Source organism: Pseudorasbora parva, chromosome 13, assembly GCF_024679245.1.
Source record: "Pseudorasbora parva isolate DD20220531a chromosome 13, ASM2467924v1, whole genome shotgun sequence".
NCBI classification, from domain to species: domain Eukaryota; kingdom Metazoa; phylum Chordata; class Actinopteri; order Cypriniformes; family Gobionidae; genus Pseudorasbora; species Pseudorasbora parva.
The window spans coordinates 15,934,272-15,949,410 of NC_090184.1; positions in this window are offsets into that span (position 1 = coordinate 15,934,272).

Consider the following 15,139-nt stretch of genomic DNA (forward strand, 5'->3'; position numbering starts at 1 on the left):
AAAACTCTGCAAGATGTTTATCTCAACAGTTACAACCAGTACAGACATGTAACCCTCTATCAGCTTCACTGTAATTGCAACTCGAGACTCAATCAATTCCAGAAGCCCATAATGGAGCTTTTGGGCTTAATGAAATATTGCATATCTTATAGCTGGTTAATTTGATTTATTTCAGGTGCACTAAAACCTTGGGAATTTGCCTCAGGTGGCTGTTCAAATCGGAGCTGCTAAAGCCAAACCGACTCTTCTGCCCAATCCCTGGATAAACCAGCTTAGCCATAGGCATTATTCCAACTTTCCCAGACAGCATAATATCAAACGGGATGCATCCTGGCTGAACAACAATAGTTGTTGAATTGTTGAAAACAATTTTGTGTGTGTGAGCCAGATATACACTATACTGCCAAAGGTTTTGGGATGCCTGTCTATACATGCACATGAACTTTAATTACATCCCATTCTTAATTCGTAGGGTTTAATATGGAGTTGGCCCGCCCTTTACAGCTATAACAGATTCAACTCTTCTGGGAAGGCTTTTCGCAAGGTTTAGGAGGGTGCTTATAGGAACTTTGGACCATTCTTCTAGAAGCACATTTGTGAGGTCAGGCACTGATATTGGTCGAGAAGGCCTGGCTCACAGCCTCTGCTCTAACTTATCCCAAAGGTGTTCTATCGGGTTGAGGTCAGGACTCAGTGTGCAGGCCAGTCAAGTTCATCCACACCAAACTCGCTCATCCATTTATTTATAGACCTTGCTTTGTGCATCCCCAAACTGTTCCCACAAAGTAGGGAGCATGAAATTGTCCAAAATGTCTTGGTATGCTGAAGCATTAAGAGTTCCTTTTACTTTGAACCAAAGGGCCAAGTCCAACCTCTGTAAAACAACCCCACACCATAATTTGGAACAATGCAGTCAGGCAAGTACTGTTCTGGCTACTGCCAAACCCAGACTCATCCATCAGATTGCCAGACAGAGAAGCGTGATTGGTCACTCAGAGAACACGTCTCCACTGCTCTTAGCATCCGACGCTTTGCATTGCACTTGATGATATAAGGCCTGGAAGCAGCTGACTTAGCCATGGAAACCCATTCCATGAAGCTCTCTTTGCACTGTTCTTGAGCTAATCTCAGGGCCACGCAAAGTTGGGAGGTCTGTAGCGATTGACAGAAAGTTGGCGACTTCTGCCCACTGTGCACCTCAGCATGCGCTGACCCCACTCTGTGATTTCACATGGCCTACCACTTCTTGGCTGAGTTGCTGTTGTTCCAATTGCTTCTACTAATACCATTAACAGCTGACCGTGGAATATTTTCTAGTGAGGAAATTTCACAAATGGACTACACAGATGGCAACCTATAAAGTTCCACGCTTGAATTCACTGAGCTCCTGTGAGCGACCCATTCTTTCACAAATGTTTGAAGAAGCGTCTGCATGCTGCTTGATTTGGTGATTAGAACACCTACATTCAATGATTTGGAGGGGTGTCCTAATACTTTTGGCAATATAATGTACAGTATGTGGATGTGCTGCAATGCCTGCATTAAAGCTACACTGTGTTATATTTTCCCCCATTTAGCGGTGAAAAGGTATATGACCATCCAGTGAATATTAGTTTCAGTTCTTCTCAATTCCGATTTCGTTTTAACTCCTATGGTGGCCGATTTAGTCCAAAATTAACATGGCAATCCCCCTCTTCACATTCGACACGGTGCAATCACACCATTGATTTATGGGTATGTCCCTCTTTGGCTAATGTACTTTCAAGATGGAGGGCCAACATGGCGACCGGCATTCGAACCCCTCACCCGTATGTATTTTCAAAGGCATATTATAAACTTACGAGAATACTTTATTACGTGAAAGAAGTAAATATACATTAATGAGCACATATATTTTTGAAAGAACTAAGTGTTTTTAGCTAAGAATAAACTAAAAAAGTTACACAGCGTAGCTTTAAACCTTTCAGTCAATCAGAATGAAGTATTTAGACAGATAATGGCATTAGCTGTATTGTATAATTCTTATTAACTTTGAAAAAAACCCCGAAAACTGTCATGATTTACTCACCTAATTTCATTCAAAACTAATAAAGCTTAGCCTGACAAGCCAGACCCACATCAAGGTGTTTGGTCTGGAAACTCACCATAGACAGGGCTCAATCCGAGGGGCGGGATAAACGGTTGTCTTTCAAACTCCCTCTGCACTCGATAGGATAGCGCTACACCAACCAGAAAAACGAAGGTGAAGCAGAGCTTGTTGATAGATTAAACATTCACCGTATCCGGTCGGCTAAACTCCGAACACATCTTCCCTTTTTAAGAATGACTTCAGTGCCGTTCTTTGTTCTTTTTTTTCTGAGAATAGCTTAACTCCAAGTCTTCCAGAATCGCAGTCAAAGCTGATTCGAAAGACTGCCGCCGTTCGCCAGTTTCTGTGTTTACTAGAAGCACGCAAACGCAACTTGGCTGTCGTCATTATGGCCCCGCCCACCGACTCTATACACGACGTGATTGGCCCGTCCAGATTGAGAGGAATACAGCTCAGAAGGGTATTGAGAGTTCCTAGACAACACTTGCGGGCAGATTAAATTTGCTGTCGCTAGGGTGCGTCTAGATTTCTAGGCTATATTTTGTTGACCAAACAGTTTTGGTTACACTCACTGAAAACACTGGGATTTTTCTCAAAATATGTTCTTTTTGAACCTCCTGGAGGGCAGAGTGTCCTGCAGAGTTTAGCTCCGACCCTGATCAAACACGCCTGAGCGAGCTAATCAAGGTCTTCAGGATCACTAGACAAAAAAATGTATGTGTGTTTGATCAGGGTTGGAGCTAAACTCTGCAGGACACTGGCCCTCCAGGACCGAGTTTGAGGAGCCCTTATCTAAAACAAGAAAGGAAAAGGTTCAGGTGTCAAAAAAGTAACCCAGTATGGGTTGAATGCAGATTACAGAAACATCTAGTGAAAGAGGACACAATGTTCTTCAAAATGTTCAGCTTTTATGTCAGCCCTCAGAGGAACAGCAGACTGGAGGTTTGTGAGACTTCTATAAAGTGTCCAGAACCTCACAGACCATGACATATAATGTTAACAGCCAAGATGGGGCTTTGTTTTATTATTTTTTTATTATTATTTGGCACAGTGCATCTGCTACTACGTTTGAGGAATCCTGCTCCCCATCTGTGATAGTAAATCAAATGCGAAATTTAACCGGACAGAACTCCGACTAACCTTTTGATCTGCCAGTCAATCTGCGTCATCTCAATAACTCTGAAAAACAAACTGCACTGCTGAGAGTAGAGGCAGCTTCATTTCCCAAATCTGATGAAATTACAAAATCTTCTTATGCTTCAATGCTTCCTGCTAGTAATACTATGTAATAATATTATATGTATTATATAATATTATATGTATTAATCTTTTTATTATTGTTATTAATATTACAATATTAGTTATTTTCAAAGCTGTTTTATAATCTACAATTTCATTTATTTTTTGTTGAAGGCTAATTGTAAAAACTCACTTGAATAGCAATGTAAAGTTGATATATATATATATATATATATATATATATATTAAAAAAAATCAGAAATCACAATGTATGATTTTTTAACTATTTATTTGTATGATACAGCTGCAAATAAGTATTTGAACACCTGAGAAAATTAATGTTAATATTTGGTACAGTAGCCTTTGTTTGCAATTACAGAGGTCAAACGTTTCCTGTATTTTTTCACCGGGTTTGCACACACTGCAGGAGGGATTTTGGCCCACTCCTCCACACAGATCTTCTCTAGATCAGTCAGGTTTCTGGTCTGTCACTGAGAAACATGTAGTTTGAGCTTCCTCCAAAGATGATCTATTGGGTTAGGTCTGGAGACTGGCTGAGCCATGCCAGAACCTTGATAAGCTTCTTACAGAGCCACAGAAACATACATAAAGCATTATTTTCAAGTTAACCCATATTAAACATGCATCATCAGATGTGAGATGAACCGCGGGGCAAGTGCGTGCCGGCACCTTTCACACGGCACCCCTGCTCACGTCAGACGGCATAGTGACGGGATAGTCTATAGTGTGTATAGTGTGTGTGTGTATATATATATATATATATATATATATATATATATATATATATATATATATATATATATATATATATATATATATATATATATATATATATATATATATATATATATATACATACTTTACATTGCTATTCAAATGAGTTAACAATTAAAAGAAAATTGTATACACTCACCTAAAGGATTATTAGGAACTCCTGTTCAATTTCTCATTAATGCAATGATCTAATCAACCAATCACATGGCAGTTGCTTCAATGCATTTAGGGGTGTGGTCCTGGTCAAGACAATCTATTTTCAATCTCTCAATTTTACAATCTGCTCAGTTACTGGGATTTTCACGCAGAACCATATCTAGGGTTTACAAAGAATGGTGTGAAAAAGGAAAAACATCCAGTATGCAGCAGTCCTGTGGGTGAAAATGCCTTGTTGATGCTAGAGGTCAGAGGAGAATGGGTCGACTGATTCAAGCTGATAGAAGAGCAACTTTGACTGAAATAACCACTCGTTACAACCGAGGTATGCAGCAAAGCATTTGTGAAGCCACAACACGCACAACCTTGAGGCAGATGGGCTACAACAGCAGAAGACCCCACTGGGTACCACTCATCTCCAGTACAAATAAGAAAAAGAGGCTACAATTTGCACGAGCTCACCAAAATTGGACAGTTGAAGACTGGAAACATGTTGCCTGGTCTGATGAGTCTCGATTTCTGTTGAGACATTCAGATGGAAGAGTCAGAATTTGTCGTAAACAGAATGAGAACATGGATCCATCTTGCCTTCTTACCACTGTGCAGGCTGGTGGTGGTGTAATGGTGTGGGGGATGCTTTCATGGCACACTCGAGGCCCCTTAGTGCCAATTGGGCATCGTTTAAATGCCACAGCCTACCTGAGCATTGTTTCTGAGCATGTCCATCCCTTTATGACCACAATGTATCCATTCTCTGATGGCTACTTCCAGCAGGATAATGCACCATGCCACAAAGCGAATCATTTCAATTTTTTTTTTTTTTACATGACAATGAGGTCACTGTAATAAAATGGCCCCCACCGTCACCAGATCTCAACCCAATAGAGCATCTTTGGGATGTGGTGGAACGGGAGCTTCATGCCCTGGATGTGCAATATAAACATAAATGCTAATAATCTGCAAGTTTGTACTTAAAGCTGTTGTATGTAACATTTTTGTGTTCAAGATTTAATACCCAATAGACATAGACAAAGAGAAGTAGCTCTGGCTGCAATGTTCTCTGCATGCAGTTCTGTTCATTAGAACCATCAGAATAAAAATTCATCCAGGTTTTATTGGTATATTGGTATACAACTTGAGGTTGAGTAAATGACAGAATTTTTATTTTGAAGTTTGTCTCATTTCAAAGGCTGCATCCCATGGAGGTCGCATTTGGCTGCACATGTCATGAGGCTGTCACATTTCATTAAAGTAGGCTAACCATAACAGTCCAATGTCATAAGGAAATTAAAACCATTTGTGGTTAATTTTACTGAAACAGGAAGACAGAGTGGGTCATATCGAAGAGCCTAAATAGCTAATAGTGTTTAATTTTAATCACCGCTCGGCCAAGACAATTGAGCATTGCAACCTGTGCATATAAATGACGGCGATGAGGGTTTGGTACGCTTGTAGGCCTTCTCTTCTGGTGACGAAATTCATCGTGCTGACCCTCGCCTATAAGTGAAGCTAACATATTCGCACTAAAAGCCAAACTTCAATTTTCCTTATATGGGGACTTAGTTCACTTCAGTTGCCTTTTATTTCAGTAGGCTAAAACAATATCTGCAAGCACAGTTTTTTTGTTGTTGATTTTGTACAAATATAGGCTACTTATTTTTCACAATGGTATTACTAGCTACAACATTGTTCAAATTAATTATTCTACGTATTTTTCAACATGAGGTAAGCTAAAACTGAATGTGCAATACTTCTGAATTTATGATTACGATAATTAATTAAAATAATATGATAACAAACATTTTAACATCAAACAGCATGGACTGTTTTTATACAGCTAATTATAATCCGTCTTGCTTGTTAAAATGACCCGCTCTGGATAATGTGGATAGGCCTAAATCCCATAAATCCGTCTGCGAGAGGCCACTTCCTATTTATAAAATCAAATTTACTAAAAGATAGTGAAAACAACTTTGTGTTTAGTAATGTTATAGCGTTGACGTCTTCTTCACCTCTAGAGGGAGCTGTGAATCTGATTTAGGCTGGTCAAGTGTGTGATAAGGGTTTGAAGTTGTTTAATATAATATCACAAATCATTCTGTGCTTGTTCTTTTTTCTGGGCAGTTTGAGAAACCAAACAGTGTCAATACAAAATATTAGGCGTACCAGAAGTCCGTTGGAAACCAGAAGCTTAGGAGGTGATCGACCAGTCTTCTAACGGAGAGCCATGAACGTACAGCCAAACATTGTTTTCCCTTGTGGAAAGGCGAGTGACTAGCAGAACAGGAATGCTCTCAGGAAAAATCAATGTGGAAAAAATACAACTTTGATGCATATGTGGAGGACTTTGATGTTTTCAGACATCTGCGATGAAGGCTGACCTTGGCAAGAGTGACAAAAAGGAAAGTGTGGGAAAGAAAGAGAATTCATTGCAGAACTGGGGTTGGTTGGCACAATTTTCATTTTTTGGTGCAAGAAACATAGTCTAATATAAGCCAGTTACAACTTCAGTTGTGGAAACATTCAATATTAATTTGTTATTAATGCCAATGCTCCTCACAGAGATAAGAATGAATGATTATGATTTTATTCTCCATGTGTACAAAAATCCCACACATTTACAGTTTATAATAATAATATACGTTTATAATATATAAATAAATGGTTTTCATCACTATTGACTAACATTATTAAATAATAACTACATTTATACAAAAATCATTCTAAATTAAATAATTATTAACAAGCTGTATTTATTTGATCAAAAATACAGTCAAACATTGATATTTTGAAATTATTACAATTTGAGTGTATTTGTTCCTGTGATGGCAAAGCTGAATTTTCAGCATCATTACTCCAGTCTTCAGTGTCACATGATCCTTCAGAAATCATTCTAATATGATGCTTTGCTGCTCAAGAAACATTTATTATTATTATTGTTATCAAGGTTGAACACAGTTGTGCTGGGTATTATTTTTTTGATACATATTTCCCCCCCTCATGGTTCTTTTGTAACATTATAAATCACTTCCGAATAATTTACAGAACATGGCAGCTACAGTAATTATGATAGTGGGAAGCAACGTTTTACCCCAGGTGGCAGAGGGTCTTTTACACAGATATGTTTGGGAAAAAAAGATGTAATTCTGAACATATAATTATATTTTCCTTAAATAACAATTAATCCATAACTTGCTTTTCTCATATCATATATCATATGATGTTCTGCAAAACAACAAGCTTCAGAACACCTTTTTCTTACTGTTAAAAAAAAAAATCACTTAAAGGTGCACTATGTAGTATTTTTGCAGGAAAATATCCAAAAACCACTAGGCCAGAGTTATATATTTTGTTCAGATGAGTTTTTACAATATCCCAAATGTTTAAAGATATTTGTAAATTGTGAGAAAATTGCTATTTTGATCAAGGAGCCGGGATGTCTGAGGGAGTCGCCTGTCAATTGCGTCATATCCGAGTTACCCTCGGTTTCTGGTTTTATTTGGCAGAAACGCTTTACTCTTAGCAGTGTGAACATGTCACAGCAGCCTTTGAGCGGACACACAGGGTAACATCATAACAATTTCAAACACACTTAAATGTATCTAATATGATAAACAGAGCTGTGTTACCTCATACTCATGAGTCATGACCAGAAAAGCAGAAGTGGCGTCTGCAGCCCGTCATAATAAAAGTCCCGCTGCTTGTGATCCGTGTGTTTGCTTAAAGGGATACTTCTCCGCTTTTTCATATTAAACTATGTTATTCCCTTAAAGGAGTACTTCAGCGCTGGGAAGATGAATCTGTATTTAAACTGGGTCATTAATATAGTAGAAATGTGAAATTATTTTTTAATTTTGTGCTTTCTACACTGAGAAAAGACAGAAAACGTATTTTTGTCTCATGGGGATGGAAGACAACAATTCCCAGAATGCTTCGCTGACCTACGAGGCCACTCGCAAAGCCATCACTACTAGATTACTGAAATCACTGATCACTTTCCCACCGCGACCGTGATCATCTTCATAAAATCAGTTCAGTTAGAGAACAGACACTACAATTAAAAACTGAACGTGTTTGTTCAATATGTGATTTAGCCGCTGAGGGAGTCTCACTGCCCAAAACGCTGCAGGAGTCAGATATATTGAGTCATGGATGAGCTGGTGATGAGAGCTGAGGTAAACGTGTTCACGGCATAGATTCACGGCATAGATTTTGAAAGACTTACTTAGCTCTGCTGGCTGCCGTTTAAACATGAATGCCTGAGGCTGCAAGCTGAGTGCTGTGTGATCTCCCATCGGAAATGGCTCCCTCTGCTGGCTGTAGTCTTTAGCCTCTGGCCAACAATTCGATGGCGCAAATTGACGATATTTGCGTCATGGGAGGAATTTTTCCAGAAATAAAATGCATAAATCTCTTGTCTCAGGGGGATATGAGAGGGGGAAGCACAATCATTGGAATATACTCCAGGGTTTCTACTGATGCAAAGCCATCAGTGGTGGAGGAAGTACTGAATCTCAGTACTTAAGTAAAAGTACAAATAACCAGAGCCATATTTACTTAAGGGGGGGGGGGGGGGGGGGTGAAACACTCAGTTTCAGTCAATCTCATGTCAATCTTGAGTACCTATAGAGTAGTATTGCATCCTTCATATCTCCGAAAAGTCTTTAGTTTTATCATATTTATAAAAGAAATATGGGCTGTACCGAGTCTTTCCGGAAAAAACCGAGCGCCTGGAGGCGTATCGTGTGGGCGGAGCTAAAGAATGACGAATGTGCACAAAGCGGTGACGTCCTCAAGCGTGGAGAAACCTCAGCTAATACAGATAATGATCCACAATCAAATCTGAGGCTGAAATAAATTGAACAGGAGAAACGGCAACATCAGGATGTCCGTCTCTGTGGTATGTACTGTATTTAGGGGCCTTTGTGTGTCTTTACGCGCAGTTTATGAGGACATGATTCGGTTTATGGACTATTGTATGTGACTAGACCTTAGAGGTAGCAAGCAAAACGGTTTTGCACGTCAGAGTCAGAATAGTGTAACGTTATACAGAACAACAATGGAGTAACCGTTAGCGCATTTGAATGACGAAGCACGCGATCGTATCGTTTACTGATGTTTACTCATGCGACGGTAGCCAACAGCATAGACATTTGAAGTTGATTTACTCACCGGCTGCTTCCAAAGCAGGACCGAACCTTTATCGCTGGGACCGCTCTGTCAAAAACACACTTCTTTGGTATGATTTGGTGAAGTCCTGTGACAGCAGTGACCGTGGAAATCCACTTTGCGACGCGACTGAAGCGATGCCTTGAAGCTTCCCGTCATTTCTGCGTTCAAATCGGTTCAAATGCAGCGCTGCCTTCCCGGAATGCTGTGCTGAAGCGTTGAAGTCGCTCGACGTCACCCATAGGAATAAAGTGGAGCGCGGCGCGTCATAAGTGTTCACGGACGACTGGATCTGCACCTGAGAGAGTGTTTACGGCGTGCATTTCCTCTCTCTCCCTCTAGTCACGCGCGCGCGCACCCTACCGGGAGAAGAGCCCGTACAGCCCATACAAGGACCTTCCGCTCTATTAACGTCAAGCCGACCCATACTCGAAAAAAACTATCCGAAACTTGTGAGAAACCGGAAGGAGTATTTTTAACACAGAAATACTCTATCAAACTTCCAACATTAGTTTTTGAAACTTTGTCTATGTTTAGGATGGGATTCCAAGTCTTTAACAGTGTAAAAAGCTCAGTATGCATGAAACAGCATTTCACCCCCCCTTTAAGTAAAAGTAGAAGTACTACAACGACAATCCTACTTAAGTAAAAGCAAAAAAGTACTTGATTTTAAATGAACTTTTAGTATTAAAAGTAAAAGTACTTGTATAACAATTTATTCTCTTAATGTCTATATTATAATAATTAAAAAGAAGAAAAAAGTATGGGCTGTGGCGTTTTAATTAAGTTAGTTTTGGGTTAATGTAGGCTAATTGTGCGCATCATCTGTTGCCCAGTTTACATTCTGACTCACAATATCAGGGTGGTCTGCAGAGTAAAATATCAATATTTAGAAGAAACATTTTCATCAGCTTTGATGTATTTAAATCTTCATATTTATGAGGATTAATCTTAAATATAGGATATGTTTCAGCTTTCCTTATATATTCTTAGATTTTATTAATAAATTAAATAAGAATAACGCTATATGGTTGTTAAATTAAATAATTTACACTGACAAATTACAACTGCATTAAATAATGTTATGAGATTGTTTTAAATATATATTTTTAATACAATAAGAATGTTTAAACATGAAACTAAACTACCAGTAGGTGGCGGCGGGTCTTGATGTTCAAACGTCTGATTCGTTCATGAATGAGGCAGTCGTTTACGGACAGGTCATTGAATCTTTGATTCAACCGATTCATTCAAACACTGAATCATTCCTTAACACACTATTGCTGTGAGATGCGTTGTGGTTCTGATGTGGAAATATGATTTGATCTTGGAAATATTTTCGCTGCTGTAATAGAACAAAAGCAGTTTATATTGCATCTAAAATGTAAGTGACTAATTTTAATTGATTGTTTATGGAACTGTCATGAAACCAGTCACATTTTCAGTCGTGATGGTATTCAGGAAAACAGCACTCTTGGTCGTGTCATGTGATGTGATGTTTTTTAACTGTATTATACGTTATAAAATATAAAAACCTTCACATTTAGAATATTTACTGCAGTATGTTACTGAGATTCTCTGTACGAGCGGCGTTGGTTTGTTTTTCATTTCTCGAGAGGCTGCGCGATTGTCAACAGCGCAACCATCAGTTCATACATTAGCCTATTATTATCCATTAATTATCCGAACACCTTAATCTCGAGCCCTGAAACTGATCACAAAATGTAACGAAACGTAGAAATGAAGTGGAGTACAAAGTTAAATATTTGCTGCAAAATGTAACGAAGTACATTCCACCACTGAAAGCCATATGCTAATCGCTGAAGTATCCCTTTAACTAAGACGAGTTGATACATACCTCTCTCGTCTCAGTGCGTGCACTTAATCTCTCTGACGCGCGGTGACGATCAGATAGCATTTAGCTTAGCCCACTAAGCCCAGTTCATTCACTATGGTACCAAACAGAGATCAAGTTAGATGCAACCAAACACCCCCACGTGTCCCCTATTTAAATACAGTTACACGAATAGTTGGACGACCTAGTATGGTGACATAAAATAAAACGTTGCGCTTTTCTAAGCGGATTAAAAAGGAGAACTATAATGTATGGCGGAATAGCACTTCTGAGAGTACTTCGACTCGGCGCAGTAAAAAGTCCCAGCCGAAACATCCTCCCTTCACTTGTGATGTGAGGGAGGATTTTGATAAGGATACAGTTACTGTTTCTGTGTAAACAAAAACAGAAATTTGTGAAAACGTTGCGTTTGCGCTATAAGATGCGTTGTGTACCTTACAAAGTGACATCGCCAACTACTGGCCTGGCATGCAGAATACAGCGCTTATTAGTCATTTTTGCAGATCCGCGTGAAAAAGGGATCATTTTGACAATAGTCCCATCTGTACTCGAAAAACGCTACGGAAAATCTTTTCAGTTTTTAGTATGTCGTTGTCGTGTAAACATACCCTGAATTGTGCTCCTGTTTCTTGTTCAGTTGATCATTAATGTGTTTATTTAAGCCCTCGGTTCTTTCTGTTCATTGTTTGGTGTCATCTTTTAACTGTGGTGCATGTTAAAAAAAGTGTGTTGGACTACTGCATTACACTGTGAATATCCCCACTCAGCATCTTTAGAGCAGGCCTTCAAATCTCATTCACAAGAAGCTACGTCCTGTTTTCCTGCTAAACAAAAGCTCTTCCTTTCCGATGACTGGCTTGTCGTAATCATTAGCAGACGTCCGAAAATCTCCACCACATTTCCTTGTTTTTGATTTCGAGAGAAGCCTTTGAGTGTTAAATGCTAAGAAACGGTGACACACACTCCAGACAGAAACAAAATGCAAATAAAAACTCAAGTGGGTCGCCCGGAAACATTCACGTCTGGAATTTGTTACTTCTGTTCCCTTAAGAGTAGATATTATGCCATCCTGCATGGATTTTGGCTTTATGTGGCTTTGTCCTAAACCACATTAAAGTTCCCATGCATGAATACACTTCTATACTAAATAAAAAGGTTCCAAAAGCGAGTTTTCGCAGCGATGCCATAGAAGAACCATTCCAAGAGTGATCGGTTCTTAAAATAACCTTTTTTTTTCTTTGTGAAGAACATTTAAAATATCTATAACAGACCTTTGGTGAATTGGAAAGGTTCTGTGGATGTTAAAGGTTCTTCATGGAATCATTGATGCCAATAAAGAACCTTTATTTTAAACTGTTTTATAAAATGTACTGTTTTCAGCTCAAACAGCAGGAAAAAAAGAAGATAACCTTTTGACCTCTTTTTGAAACATATGCCAGATATGTGAGACAGTGTTATCTGGAGTATTTAGCCTAATAATTGTTTTCTGACAATTTTATCTCAAGCCTTAACCTCCTTCAAATGTCAAATATATATCAATCAATTATTATTTATATAGCGCCTTACAGCAAAAGGTGCACAAGGCGCTTTCCAAAATAAACATCAAACGACAACATAAAGACAAGTCTAACCAATCAAGTCCAACACTAAGAGTCAAAAGCTTGATTAAAAAAGTGTGTTTCCAGATGTGTTTTGAAAACACTCAGCACCGTAATGTTTCGGAGGTTTACAGGGAGTGCATTCCACAACTTTGGTCCTTGAACACTAAATGACCGGCCTCCAAACTTTTGAGTCATATATATATATGGAAATGGAAAGAAATTTAAAAAAGAAGTTCTGTATTAACAAATGAAGCCTTTACTGTAAGATACTGCCCACATATGAACAATAACAGCATTATAGGAGACTGACAACTGAAACCAACTCTGGAACAAACTAGTTGTTATAGTAGGCATTTGCTGAATTGGTGTAACTGTAGCATTACTAAACATGCAATATTTAGACTTCCAGTAGTCCAGAAATAGATGTTTGTGATAATATGCATATTTACATATGTACAATGTCCAAGGTGTATGGGTTATATTAACAAATAATCAGAAGTATATTTAAAGGAACACACCACTATTTTTAAAAACAGGCTCATTTTCCCCCAGAGTTAAACAGTTGAATTTAACTGTTTTCAAATCTATTCAGCCGGTCTCCAGGTCTGGTGGTAGTACTTTTAGCATAGCTTAGCATAGATCATTGAATCTGATTAGACCATTAGCATCTTGCTCAAAAAAAATGACTCAAGAGTTTCGATATTTTTCCTATTTAAAACGCAATGATATTATGCAGTGCCTGAAAATAGTCCCCAGCATGCTCTCTATGCAAGCATGTTGACAGAAGTTAGCCTATTTTCAGGCGCTGCGTAATATCATTGCGCCGCTGGACCCATGGTACTGCAGTAGGGCTGAACGATGTTCTGTTTTAACATCGACATCGCGATGTGCGCGTGAGCGACAGTCACATCGCCGGAACATGCGATGTGAAGGGTAGTAGCCCATGGTGTATCAAGAGAACGGAAGCACACAGTAAACACGAGTTTGTTGCTGGAGTGACATGCACGTTCCTCATGCCTGCACAGTGATTGGTTCGCTGTGGCGCTGCTCACCGCTCACGGCCAAACATTCACTGCTAAAATGCGTGACAAAGAGGATTTGCCGCAAAAAAAAAAAAAAAGGTTTGTACCAGAAATCATCTTTTTGGGACTATTTCGGCTACAAGAAGGAGGATGTTGAACAAAAAGAGTTCCTTTGCAAGTCTTGTGGCCACAAAACAAGAAAACACCACCAATTTGTCTGATCACTTAAAACGGTACCACAAAGATCTTTACGACGAAGACAAAGCAGGGCTCGACATTAACGTTTGTCCTTGACAAGTGGATTTTTTGAACAGACAAGTGAAAGAGAATTTTACTTGCCTGACGGACAAGAGCCTGGTTAAAATAAAAATTAACTTGCGAATCACCAAAATGCAAGAATGTTTGTGCATTAATTTAGTATAAGTGGCGATCGATAGTGGATAATAATAATATATAATGAACTGACGATACGGGTCGCGCTGTTGACGCTCATGCAGCCTCACGGGGTAGAAATTACAACACTAGAGCGTTTCCTGAATACCATCACGACTGAAAATGACACTCATTTCATATGACAGTTCCATGAACTACTAATTAACATTCACTTAAAGTCACTTACATTTTAGATGCAATATTTTGTGTTTTTGTTCTATTTCAGCAGTGAAAATCGTTCACAGCAGACCCGTAACGCGTCTCACTCACAGCAACAAGCGTGAACGATTCATCGTTTGAATGAATCGTTTGAATGAACGACTCAGTGACTCACTCATTAAGACGGTCACCTGCTGCCACCTACTGGAGGTTTAGTTTCATGTTTACACATACTTTCCAACATTTCTTTTTGTCACTTGTAATGAAGCTTGCTTATTATTGAAATTTTTAATATCATGGAATGGTTATTATTGACTTTAGCCTGGATTGATGGCTCTCAATATCGCAATATATATCATTGGGGGAAAAAAATATTGCAATAATTTTTTTCCAATATCGTGCAGCCCTATACTGCAGTAAAGTTCCTTGATTATTACGCAGGGATGAGTATTGTTCCTAGCCATGTCGACCTAGAAAATCAGAGCTTTTCATTTTCCGTCGGTCTAAGTACACGATGTAACTACAGAAGTTTTAAATAGGAAAAATATCGAAACTCATTTTTTGACATTTTTTGAGCAAGATGCTAACGGTCTAATCATATTCAATGACGTATGCTAAGCTA